The sequence below is a fragment of the Orbicella faveolata genome, unplaced genomic scaffold (genome assembly GCF_042242905.1).
Source record: "Orbicella faveolata isolate gen_17 unplaced genomic scaffold, um_ofav_v1 contig_13, whole genome shotgun sequence".
In the NCBI taxonomy this organism is placed as follows: Eukaryota; Metazoa; Cnidaria; class Anthozoa; order Scleractinia; family Merulinidae; genus Orbicella; species Orbicella faveolata.
Window position 1 is genome coordinate 20,527,501 of NW_028301540.1, and position 12,500 is coordinate 20,540,000.

General features: G+C 39.3%; 1 protein-coding gene across 2 annotated transcripts in view; it reads left to right on the plus strand.

Annotated features, from left to right (window-relative positions):
• The first annotated feature begins 4,688 nt into the window (after positions 1–4,688).
• The window catches only part of LOC110051248 (heparan sulfate glucosamine 3-O-sulfotransferase 3B1-like), a 21,582-nt gene continuing 13,770 nt past the window's right edge, over positions 4,689–12,500 (plus strand). The window contains exons 1-2 of one of the 2 annotated variants that reach the window (XM_089284993.1): positions 4,689–4,800; positions 9,676–9,826. The gene's annotated coding sequence lies outside the window, so the exon portion shown is untranslated. The remainder of the gene's footprint in view (positions 4,801–9,675; positions 9,827–12,500) is intronic. The other variant, XM_089284992.1, reaches the window with a different exon arrangement.

A 12,500-nucleotide genomic window follows, 5' to 3' on the forward strand; every position in this document is an offset into this window, starting at 1 on the left:
TCGCAATAAATGGAATTAAAAAAACTAGAATCTTAATGGGAGAAGTAGGGTATGTTTTGCTTCAATGCAAGTGGTAAAAAATAATTGTATTCATCCCCTGTACCGGGTCACACTTCCAGCAAATTCTTGTTCAACTTACAATTCCAAGATTAAATATGTACTTTGTGGATCTATTTTGTAGACAATGGGATAACACGATTTTGATCTTGCTCAGCTTCCTTGAATGTGTTTAAAGTAAAAGGTCTACAAATGACTTTGCCTCAGACATTGCCACTGGCGATATCAATGTTCAAACAGATGAGGGTTTGAGATTTCTCTTCACCTAGTGCTTAGGTGTTGGATGTAACTTATATCTGCTCCAAGTGTCCATTCCTGGGTTCTCAGTACATGTGAGGCCACGTAAAAGGAAAGTCGGGCTCAATGGAAAGAAGGCTTGGTTGAGTTACATGAAATGAATGCTTTGGCCAAATAATATACCTCATGCTGTTTAAAGTGTTTGCAACTAAAATTGCAGATGGGAGATGTTAAAAAAAACTGACTTACATTTACTTGCAAATAATAATTCAATTCCAATGTATGCTCTTTAAACTGTAAAGTAGTGACAAGCACAACAAAATACCAGCAAAATAGCACAAAAACCATATTCTGGAAACAGCGGCCAACATTAAGTTCACTTATAAATTAGTAAGCTGGAAGATTGTGAATGATAGGCACGGTCAATTAGCAATGAATGAACAGCTCATGGTCCTGACCTGCCTTCATTGCATGTCCTCATATCACACCTCTGCTGAAGTTTAAGGTTCAATGTAACTTGTGTAAACTAAAGGGAGCTCTTTACCCAGAACAGTGCTATGCAGGTCATTTGAAATATCTGTCAGTTTAAAATTTATCATTTACTGCAAGTCCTGTGGTCAACATTGAGCAACACAGTGATCATGTACTGATATTAACATTTCCTACATTGGCCGTTAAATATTTTGCCAAAAACATTCTCCACGGCACTTCCTCGTGTCAACTCGTAATGACTGTGACCAACTGAATTCAGAATAATCTAGCATGTAGCTGTATCCTAGATCATCTATAGTGAGATGTTTTGACTGTTTGGACGGTTTTCTTTCGCGTCACGCACGACGGACTAAGCGAAAGAGGGACTACTCGTAGTCTACCACAACTCCTTGAGTTTCTCAAAAACGTGTTCAAGGCCCCTACAATGTGACCTTTTCCCCGATTAGAGAGCTGCCTGAGCTGCCTCGTCCGTTCGCTTCAGGCTCACTCACTGCGGCAGCAATTATAACATATTAGAAAAAACAATTAGCTAAGAAACGCCTTCTGAAACAGATGTGTTTTAAAAGACTTTTTAAAATTATTTACAGAAAAGATATTTCTAATAAAAAGGGGAAGATTACTCCATAATTTTGGAGCAACCATAGAGAAAGATCGGTCACCCAGCGTAGTGAGAGACTTGCATGTTGGCAAGGTCAGAAGTATACCATTATTTGATCTTAAACTATTTCTACCATTGGTGTCTTTAACAGATATAAGTTCGGAAATGTATGGCGGAGCAAGTCCGTGGATAGCCTCAAACGTTAGCAATAAAGCCTTAAAATCGGTGCTATACTTTACAGGTAACCATCGCAAGATGTAATATAAGAGATGTAATATCATGATAACAGAATTTGCTTTCTTCGAACACAAGACGAGCAGCTGAATTCTGAACTCTCTGTAATTTCTGTAGTTGACATGCCGGTAACCCATATAATAGGCTATTGCAGAAGTCGATACGACTAGAAATAAAGGCATGTATCAGTGTTTCTGTACATTTTTTGCTAAGGTATTTCCTAATCATTTAATATTGTACAAATAATAAAAACGCAACAGAACTTGTTTTGGTAATGTGTTCACCCATCGTTAGGTTATAATCTAACCACACAACCAGATTCAAACGGGAGATCGCGGAGCAATGTCAGAGTTACCATAGTTGTGTTATCAGCCAAGGGCATTACCATTCAAACCAAGCTTTGACGACAGCCTTATGAGCAGAATGTCATGATCGACGGTGTCGAAAGCCGCACTGAGATTAAGCAGCACAAGGATGGTAACGTGCTGCTTGTTCATATTCAATAGAATATCGTTCATGACTTTCAGAAGGGCTGTTTTCAGTACCGTGATCTCTTCGGCAAGCAGACTGTACATTCGGGTATAAGTTACTACTAACCATGTGTCCGTGTATCTGGTTGAACGCGGCCCTCTCTTTTTCCGTGCAGAAACTTTACCACTGTCGAACTCCAACATACGCTAACTTATCTAATATCTTACAAAGTCACTTCTGAGGTTCAATTTCTATAATAAAAAACCGGGTAAAGAACCTTGTTTTAGACTAAGTTATTTATACACTGGCCACTTTCCCGGTAAATCAAACCCTAGTCTAGACCAAAAGTGTCTAATTTTTATACTTTCTGTGCTTGTTATACATGTATAACGTCTAACGCCTAATGCATTGTTTTTCTTAACTCCTCAACCCTAACTGTCCCCTCCTCTGCTTCCACACATGCAATCCCATAGTCGAGAGACTCCCTATGATGTTACAGTGGCGTTCACCGGGCGGGCGCTCTCTTTTCACATTTCATTACCGAGCTTAAAACTCACCGTCTTTACTCATTTATCACACTCACGATGACTCAGACAGTGCTGATCCTAGCAGTATGCAGGACGCCTGTCACATATGAACTCAGCTCCCTGCGAACGAAGGTTGTTAAATGACCTTTCTCTCAATGAGTTCTCGTAGCTCAGTGGATAGAGTGCCCGCCCGGTGTTCGATAGGTCATGGGTTCGATTCCTGTCGGGGACGCAGATTTTTTCTTTGTCCCATGCTCGTGTCATGTTGATTAGTTCACTTTTCACATTTCATTACCGGGCTCAAAAATTCACAATCTTTATTCATTTATGACAATTGGACTTCCACACTTTCGTGTGAAAACGTTCATCGAACTCATATAATATCTCTAATTCTTAAATATGTTTAAGGTTAATAAATGTTTGAGAACATATTAAAAGCTTAGCCGAAAATATGTGAATACAGCAGAAATAATCAGCAAAGTTACGATGACGCTTTCTTTAATCAACTCGAATAACGATTTCGATTTTGTTGGTTGAGTTACGACAGTTATCAAAACTCCTATCTGAGTAAAAAGTTTTCTTACATAACGGTTTTTTACAGAACAAACGCAAAAGCTTACGCGTACAACTAGCGCGATACTATTCATTCACAGCGCGAAAATGAAGTCTTGTCGGCCATGAAAAACCCACTTTTTCCATTGGCTCAGAACATAAAACTACATATGAGAGCCCTGGGGCCCGTTTCTCGAAAGCCCCGGAAACTTTTCGGACCCGAAAAGCCATTTTTAGTTAATCGGTATTTAAAGACAGAGAGGTGTATACGCCTGAAACTCCTTGTACGCATAGGTAATCATACGGTTTCGAGTTCAATTTGGAATTAATTTGCACGAGTGAGTTTTTCAAAAAGCTGAAAAGTGCAAATTAATTCCAAATTGAACGAGAAAAACCGTATGAATACTTATTAATAATATAAACATGAAAAGATTCGCATGGAGGAAATGCCGGAGGATCTTTCTTGAAACCATTTTTTCTCATTCGAGAACAAAATTTTCATCATCATTTTATGTGATATCATTGGCTTAGAAAATTTCCTTTTGTCTTTCAGCCAATCGTAGCTCAGAATTATGATGTGTAATTTGCACTGGTGTTACACTTTTTGCACCGGTGTTACACTTTTTGCACTGCCGGGTATTACACTTGAACTGCATTGCTCTCAGCCAATCAGAATCGAGTAATTTTTTCTTGTATCTTATTAGGAATGAAACCTCTGTTTATATTAAGAATGTGTGAATAAAACAGCTCTGTAATCATAAGGTTTGAGATTTTGCTACGGCTTTCCGGGTGCGAAAACTTTTCGGGACCTTCGAGAAACGGGCCCCTGGTTCTTATTCCCTGCCTTATTCCCTGCCATCGCTGTGAAAAATCCGCAAGAGGATCTCGCAACTCTCACCATTTGATCACGCAACGTGACAACATCCACGCGACAACCCACGACATGTGCGTGGATCCGAGCAGATATATGTCGTCAGGATGGCGCAATTTGTTCTAAAAATAGAAAAATTGTCCCATATCATGGCTGCGCGAGGATCCCAAGACTTACGTACTCCGTCCCCAATTATGGCTCCTATCTATTATTTTGCGTCCAAATATGGACGCACCGATTCAAAATTCATAGCGGTGTTTCTTCCCCTTTCCTCTCGCTTCATCAGTCTCGTTCCCAGAGTCTTCGTTTCCCTTGACCAGCGGTCGGAAAACGAGAGCTGTGGGAGCAACCATTTCAGGCATGCGCCATAGATGCAGACTGCGCAGTGAAACTGGATGGGCAGAATCACCAGAATTCGGTTATTTCAAAATGGTTGCCCCAGAGCTCTCGTTTTCCGACCGCTAGTCAAGGGGAACGAAGACTCTTGGAACGAGATTGTCACTTCATTCTTGCCACGCGAAGAACGTGGGGAAGGAACGCGTGACGAGCCCTAAGCGCGTCTGCGTGGGAGGCTACTGTAGCTCGCACTTTGACAATCACTCTTTCTTTGGTTTAAAATGTCACGCCATCAATGGGGATCAAGTTACCTTGACTCGACTCGCCCCAGATTTCGCGGAGTAGTATTTCCGATTGAGAGGGTGTCAAATAGAGCCGATAGCTAGTGGAAAGATCAATGTTGCAAAAATCAAGAATTTGAAACGGTAAGTGGGTAGTTTCTCTTTTGAGATATGGGGTTAGTGTCAGGAAAGTGTCGCCTTTGTTTTTGTTATATCCTTTTGGTGTCGGGAAAAATATGATTTTGATTAATGTCGACGCGCTTCATTTACGCGCCTTTCTACTGCCTTTAGTACTTTTTGTGCCATACACAGGTCAATACCGAAATTATCAGCATTCAGTTCTTTACTAGCGGAGTAGAGATTGATGAACCACGGACAGCGAAAAGGAATCCAAGATGAAGTATTTTCAGCGGGCGAGATGTTTTCACGAGAGTGAAATATTATCACGTGGAGTAGTTTCTTCTTTCATCGCTGTCGTTGTCAATGAACTGCGCTCTTACAACATTTCGCATTCTCGACGTAAATTGTCTCACAGTTCATAACTTACGAGTGAATGGACATGAATACACTCGAGAAGAGTAGTTTCTTTTGGATTGTTGATTAACCATCGTGAGTCGCGGTCGCGTGTTCTTATCAGCGTATTATGTTTATAACTTCCACTTCTTTGATGGCCTCCGGGCTTGTCATTTTTTGACAATTTGCTTCTAATATGCTTCCCCTTCAACAAAATCGGTTGTATACGTCTGTAAAACGAAAAAAAGAGGGCTGATTTAGCAAGGCGCAAATGGCAGTATTTTGGAAGGAACTGAGGGCAAAGTCATGTCGAAAATCCGCATGTTTCTACAGGTCTCAAATAACACTGTCAGCTGCTTGACATCGGATTATTTGCCATGCTGGATTATATTATTTGCTATGTTGTTATTTTTATAATCTGTTGTGTTTGGATTCTTTCGTGCACCCGTGGATTTGCTAGCTACTACGGAGTAGCGGGGATTTTATTGGTGAATTGAAAGTTTGTTGTCTTCTGGACGTGAGAGTATCATATCGCATTACCGACTGATGTAAATCATCAAAGCACAGATGAATTCCGTGACTCGGCCTTGGAACGAAATCAAAATTTCAGTTTTAGCTTGCGTTTATTCCACACAGGGTCGTATTATCATCGAGTTTATTTCAAACCGGCTTCTTTTAGAATTTTTAAATAGAACAGATAAGTTCCGGTCAATTTTTTTTTCGAAAGACACGTACACAATTGCATGTCTTTCCGGATTTGAACATGTTGGTTGATCTAATTATCCGTGTATATTTTCTTAAGACTGACAGAAACATCACTTTTTTCGAATTCTGCTGCCGCGGAATTTTTTCACTTTTTACTCAAACAATTTGGATTTTATTCACTGTTGGAAGGCGTTAAGTTTAGCCCTTATCATACAAGAACGCATTGACTGAGAAAGTGAAGATAATTGAAATTAGCGTGCTTTATTGAGCATATCAGGGATAATCCAGATTCATTGGTAATACATCGCTATTTAATAAAACTAGCTCTGTGTCGAATGGTGGCGGTTTTCACTACGTCCTTGTCACTGTTCTCCTACCGAGAGGTAAAAGGACGTAGCGTGCTACAAAAACCGGAGAACTCACTTTAAATTAAATCACATTACTTGATACTTTGCCGAAAGACTTCCCATGCATCTTCAAAGACCACAATTCCACTTATCATTCCAAGAAAACGTGATCATTTCAAGGAAAAGATTAACCCAGGCCAAGTTACTGTCGGCTCGCCAGGCTTCATGTCGGACTGAGGATTCAATACTGGTATACGACTTACTTACTTTTGACAACTGTCTCGAGCGATTGATTAATCTTAGAACAGATCAGACTGGCAAAAATGGTTTAAACCCCTATTCATGTATTGAATGCCAGTCGCTTATTATCTGATTGAATTACATCTAAATGTTAAGTCTCCAAGCATCCGAGTTGCCGGTCTGATTCAAACACAAACGGCTGGAAATGCGTGGAATTCAGCCAGATTGATAGAAAAGAGAAGCGTTCGAAATCTTGTGTTCGTTTAGCTTGAGCAATGCTTTTGTCCTTGGGGATTAAAAGTTTATTTAAAGCCCCGGGAATGAGCTTAGCCGCACTGGGTTTCATCTCTGCACGCGACCTTGTACTAAAACAGTGCTACTCATTAGTGAGAATATTACTTTAGGACAATATATATAAAATCGTCACCAGAACTCTCAGGCCAACAAAGGTGTCACAGCGTCAGGAGGATCAGTAAAGATTCCCAGTCCAAACCTCGCAGCATAAACGAACGTAGAAAGTTAAAAAATTGTGAGGACGGACAACTTCTGACATAAAAAAGATTTAAAAAAGGCTGACAAAATCCAAGAAATGGGCCTTTTCTTGGATTTTGTCAGCCTTTTAGGTGTTGATTAGACTCAAAGGCCCTGGATGTACTTCAATTTTGTCGAGCGCGGAATGGCACATCCAGATTTCAACAGATTTTTTTCTAAGTCTTTAGCTACATCAAAGTTCAGAGCAAATGACGCCAACAGCAGCTAGAGATGTCTAGTCCATTGCACGTCTAAGCCCTAAATCGATGTGGCTAGAGAGTTTTGCTGTCTAAAGCAAGCACAACATTATCGCCACAGGGCAAACGGCCTACTGTTAGGGGACTAAATGTGACCCGTACAGTTTACACATCTCCTCAGGCCCGCGTCACGTACGATAATGGACGACGCTTACTAGCAAATCGTTAGACTTGGGCCTTCATTGGACTTAATGATGTCCTCTGGCAGGCTTCCTTTAGACAGCAAATACAGAATGCTAATCGGTCGCTCCTTGTCAGAGTCACCGCGCGAACTGAATTCAGACGAATGTAGCCTGGGCTAAACTTAACGCAAATTGAAAAGGGGTGGGGGGGGGGGGGGGGTCGATAACTAATGAAAAAAATACCTAAATAAATGAAACATGCGGCAAGGAGTTTCTACATTTCATGCTAGGTAGGATTTACAAGCTGCTGTCATAGCGAAAGCAGAAAAAAAAAACCAACCAACAAACAAAGAAATGAAAAAAACAAATAAATCAAAAAACACCTGATTCCGTCTTTAACACCGTTTTCATAAATCCAGACATATATTTCAAGGGAACAAGACTGCATGACCCAGAAAGGTCGAAAAACGAGCGTGTCTAATTTCTGTCGATCTTTCTAAAGCATTTAGAGTCAAACTAGGGATATCCCTGAGCAGTTTAGGACATTCTGTGCCAATATATGTCTAAATTTATGAAAACCGTTTTAAAGACTTTGGACCAAAATAGCGGGCATGTTTTTGGAAAATCGGCTATATATATATATATATATATATATATATATATATATATATTTTTTTTTTTATTATTGTTATTATTGATACAACATAAACCACAATAGGACAATTAAAGGAGATACAAAAGATAATACAGAAGGTAATGGTGTGTGTTACAAAAAACAATACAAAAAAGAAGATAATTACAAACAAATTCAAAGTAGAACATTTTGAGTAGGAAACAATTACCAAATTAAGAATTAATTAAATTAATTAAGAATTAATTAAATTAATTAATAACTTAACTAAGTAAGTAAAATGAAAAAACTCAAAAAACTCAAAAAACGTCTTTCCACTTTTTGCTGAAATCTTCGGAGGTTCTATTTTTAACTGCTATTTGTTGTGAAGTATTTAATTTGTTCTTAAGTAAAGAAGGAAAGCTGTCAAAGGGTACATCATCCCTGCCTTGGATAGTGCAATAGATATCATATTTGGCTACCAAGGTGACAGTTTAAAATGTCTTCTGATTCTGTGGTGTTACCATGCCAAAAAGGATATTACGTTCGGTGAGAGTTATTATGTTTTTATGTTTTTCAAACCACCAATTTTGAAATGCAGACCAGAAATTGGAAATTACAGAACAAAGGTAAAATAAGTGAGGCAATGTTTGCGGTTGCGTTTTGCATAGCTGACAGATTTCAGAATCGCATAGCTTCATACGGAAAAGGGAATGCCTAGTTGGAAGTATGTTGTGGATGATTTTATATTGAAAAATTTGAAGCTTTGTTTCGAGCTTGGTAACAAAGGGAAGGTTGTAAACTTTCTTTAAGCATTCTTTTGAGAAACCATATTGAGGTAATTTTGGTTCAGCAGTTGGGGGTTGGAAGTAGTGGTCTATAATTGCTGCATAGACAGCACGGGTGGTGCAATTCTTAGACAGAGGAGGTTCTTGTGACGCGTTGTCATTTTCAATTGCGATTTCTGTGCATTTGATTGTGCGTCTCCAGCTTGGTGGAATGGCGCTTATTAAACCATAGTAGGCTCTAAACGGGACACGTAACTGAAAGATTCGTTGAAATTTGTCATGTGATAAGAAGTTAAAATTTTCGTCAAGCAGGTCATTTACGTACATGATTCCAGTCCGATGCCATTGTTTTAAATAGATCGTGTGTTTATCTATTAAAATGTTTTTATTGTTCCAGATAATTTCGTTTTGCTTGTGTGTATTGTCTTCCCATATAATGGATTTGTTTTCTTGCCAGTACTTTAACATTGCGTGATAGAAGGGTGGTACATTATTCAAATTCAGTAACTTAACATCATATCTACAGTTTCGTAAGAAAGAAAGACCGCCGCGTTCCCTGAAGAAGTGTTCGATAAGAGTTTTCCAAGATGAGTCAGAGTTTTGGCATATTCTTTTAATCCAGACAATTTTGAGCGCGGTGTTCATTACTTCGAAGTCGATCATTTTTAATCCGCCTTTATTTTTTTCACCAACTATTGTCATTCTCTTAATTTTAGGGGGTTTACCCTGCCAAATAAAATTAAAGATCATGCTGTTAATCGTGTCAGACAAGTTTTTAGGTAAATTAAGATTGGAGCTGTTGAAAATTAATTTTGATAAAGCTAGAGTTTTGACGATGTTTATTTTGCCAAGTAAGGTTAGTTTCCTATTTTTCCAGATATTTAAAATCTTATTCATATTTCGCAGCTTTTCATCGAAGTTAAGCTTGTCAGCTTTGGTGGTGTCGTAGGAGAAGAATACACCTAAGGCACAGATGGGATCGACAGGCCAGTTGAAATTAAAAGGAGTGTCGGATCTGTTTTTCCACTTGCCAAGCCACATGGCTTCGGTTTTGGAGGTATTGACTTCTAGACCAGACACAACTTTGAATTGGCTTAGCAGCTTAAGTAAATGACTAATAGATTCCGTGTCACTGAGAAAAACTGTGGTATCATCCGCATACATGGTCGTTTTAATTTCGTGGTTTCCTAATGTTATTCCTTTGATGAGATTGTGATTTTTGATGGCTCTTGCGAGAAGGTCGAGACCGATAACAAATAGAAGGCCTGATAGAGGACAACCTTGCCTTACCCCACGCGTTAAAGAAAAGAAGTGAGACGCGTGGCAATTGCTCAGAACACCGCTGGAAATGTTGGAGTATATAGTCCTGAACCATTGTAGAAAATTTGGCCCAAAGTTGAAGAGCATGAGTGCTTTCTCTAAGTAATTCCACTCAATGGTATCGAAAGCTTTCCGGAAATCCACAAAAACTGCCAGGCCAGGAGAATTTTCTTTTTCCAAATAAAACATTAGATCTTGAATTAATCGGATATTTTCACCAATGTAGCGTCCTTTTACATAGCCAGTTTGGTCGGGATTTATTATTTTTGGTAATACTTTTTCTAAGCGATTTGCTAAAACTTTAGTGAGAATTTTGTAATCAACGTTCAAAAGAGATATTGGTCGAAGATTTTCAAGAATGGTTTTATCTTTATTTTTTTTGGGAATAAGAGAGATTATGCCTCGTCGTTGGGATATCGACAAGGAGCCGTTTGTGAACGCGTAGTTAAAACTTCCAAAAATCAGCGATTTTAGCTCTGGCCAGAAAAATTTTAAAAACTCAGTTGTTAAGCCGTCGGTACCGGGAGATTTGGCTACAGCGAATTCTTTTAGGGCTTTAAAGGCCTCAATTTCTGTGATCAAACCTTCACATAAAGCTTGCTCGTCGGACAAAGTAGAAATGTTGGGATTATAGAACACATCATCATCAGGTTCGTCGGCGCTAACAGGTGGTAAAATTTGCTTTGTTCTTCTAAAATATCGAACTGGTTAGTTAGGACTGAACCATTTTGAAGTTTCAGTTTGGAGACTTGTTTTTTTAGAGTAATTTCGTTTTTCAAGGTTTAAAAAATATTTGTTGTTGCGTTCCCCTTGCTCATGCCATCTTGTACGGCTCCTAAGGATAGTGCCGCGAGTTTTGAGCGCCGTTATTTTTTTTAGACGAGCCCGAGTTGAATTGAGTTCGCATATTATATGCCTGTTGTTTTTACCTTTTTCATCTTTTAAAAATAATTTATTAATTCTTTTTTGAAGGAAGGTTTCTTTATCTCGTCTTTTTCTTGCTTTAATCTTAGAAAATTTGACGGTAAAACCTCGGATTTCCATTTTGACGAGGTCCCATTTTAAGCCTAAATCTTCAATGTCACGGTATTTCTCTACAAAGTGTGTTAAGTTTTAGCGCAAGTTAGAAATATATTGCTTGTCTTCGAGAAGGGAGGAATTAAATTTCCAGAAACCGGGTCTTCTTTGTTGTTTCAAATCATCACTCAAGAGATGTATTTGTATAGCAGAATGATCTGTGTTTGGTGCGAAAAAGATATCACAGCTAGTCGTAATGCTGCTAAGCTGCTTTGAGACTAGAAAGTAATCAAGCCGACACTGAACTTTAAAAAACTTGTTTCTCCATGTGAATTGTTTAGCAGTGGGATTTAAGAAGCGCCAAATGTCACACAAGCCGTAAAGGTGACATAAATTGTCAATTTCTTTTATGACCGGTAGCTTCTTTGAGGTGGGATTCCCTCCATCTTTGTCATTTGGTGAAAGCGCGCAGTTGAAGTCGCCGTCAATAATGATTTTTTCCTGGGCAAAGTTGCTAAGAAGTTTTTGTATTTCTTTAAGGAATAGCACCTGATGGGTTGTGTCATTTGGAGCATAAACATTGGCCAAAACGATCTGAACATCATCAAGGGTTATCCTTGCACCAAGAAACCTCCCGTTTTCGTCTCTTACTTCTTCCTTAATTTGGCAATCTAATTTGGGGTTTAGTAAAATCATAACACCTTTGCTGTGACACGTTCCGTGATTGTAAAGGCTGGTTTCCATATGATCGCAGACGATCGCGGATGGCGGATCGCGGATGGCGGATCGCAGATCGCAAAAAGTTCTGCGATCGTCTGCGATCGTCTGCGATCAATTGCGATCGTGCGGTCATATGGAAACCAAAGTTCTGCGATCTGCGATCGAAACGTATCCCATAATATTTTGAATTCCGACCCATGATTCAACGCTTCTTTGCAACAAAGCAACCGCTTATTTGTTGCAAACATGGCTGGCGTTGAATAAGGTAACGTTAGTAACGAGAAATTTATGGAGGAAGTTGCGTGATATCAATGCGTTTACCACCGTAACAGTAAAGATTTCAAAGACAAAAACAAAGAGGCTAACTACTGGGAAAAAATCGGGGAGAAATTTAATTTATCGGCGGCTGAGGCGGAGGTCAAATTCCGCAACATAAGAACTGCTTATGGTCGTTATCTGAAGCGATTGAAAACGCTACCTTCTGGCTCGGGGCGAGATGCAGTGCCAAGAGAATTTCAAAATAGGTTGACAAAAAGAAGGAATAAATTTGCTTGCAGCAAAATTTCCTCCTCGACGTCCGCCATATTGTTTGCTGCGATTTTCCCGCCAGCACAACGCGCGTGTAATTTTGACAGTTCCGCTGTCCGAAATGTATGCAACAGTCGGCTCTGCGA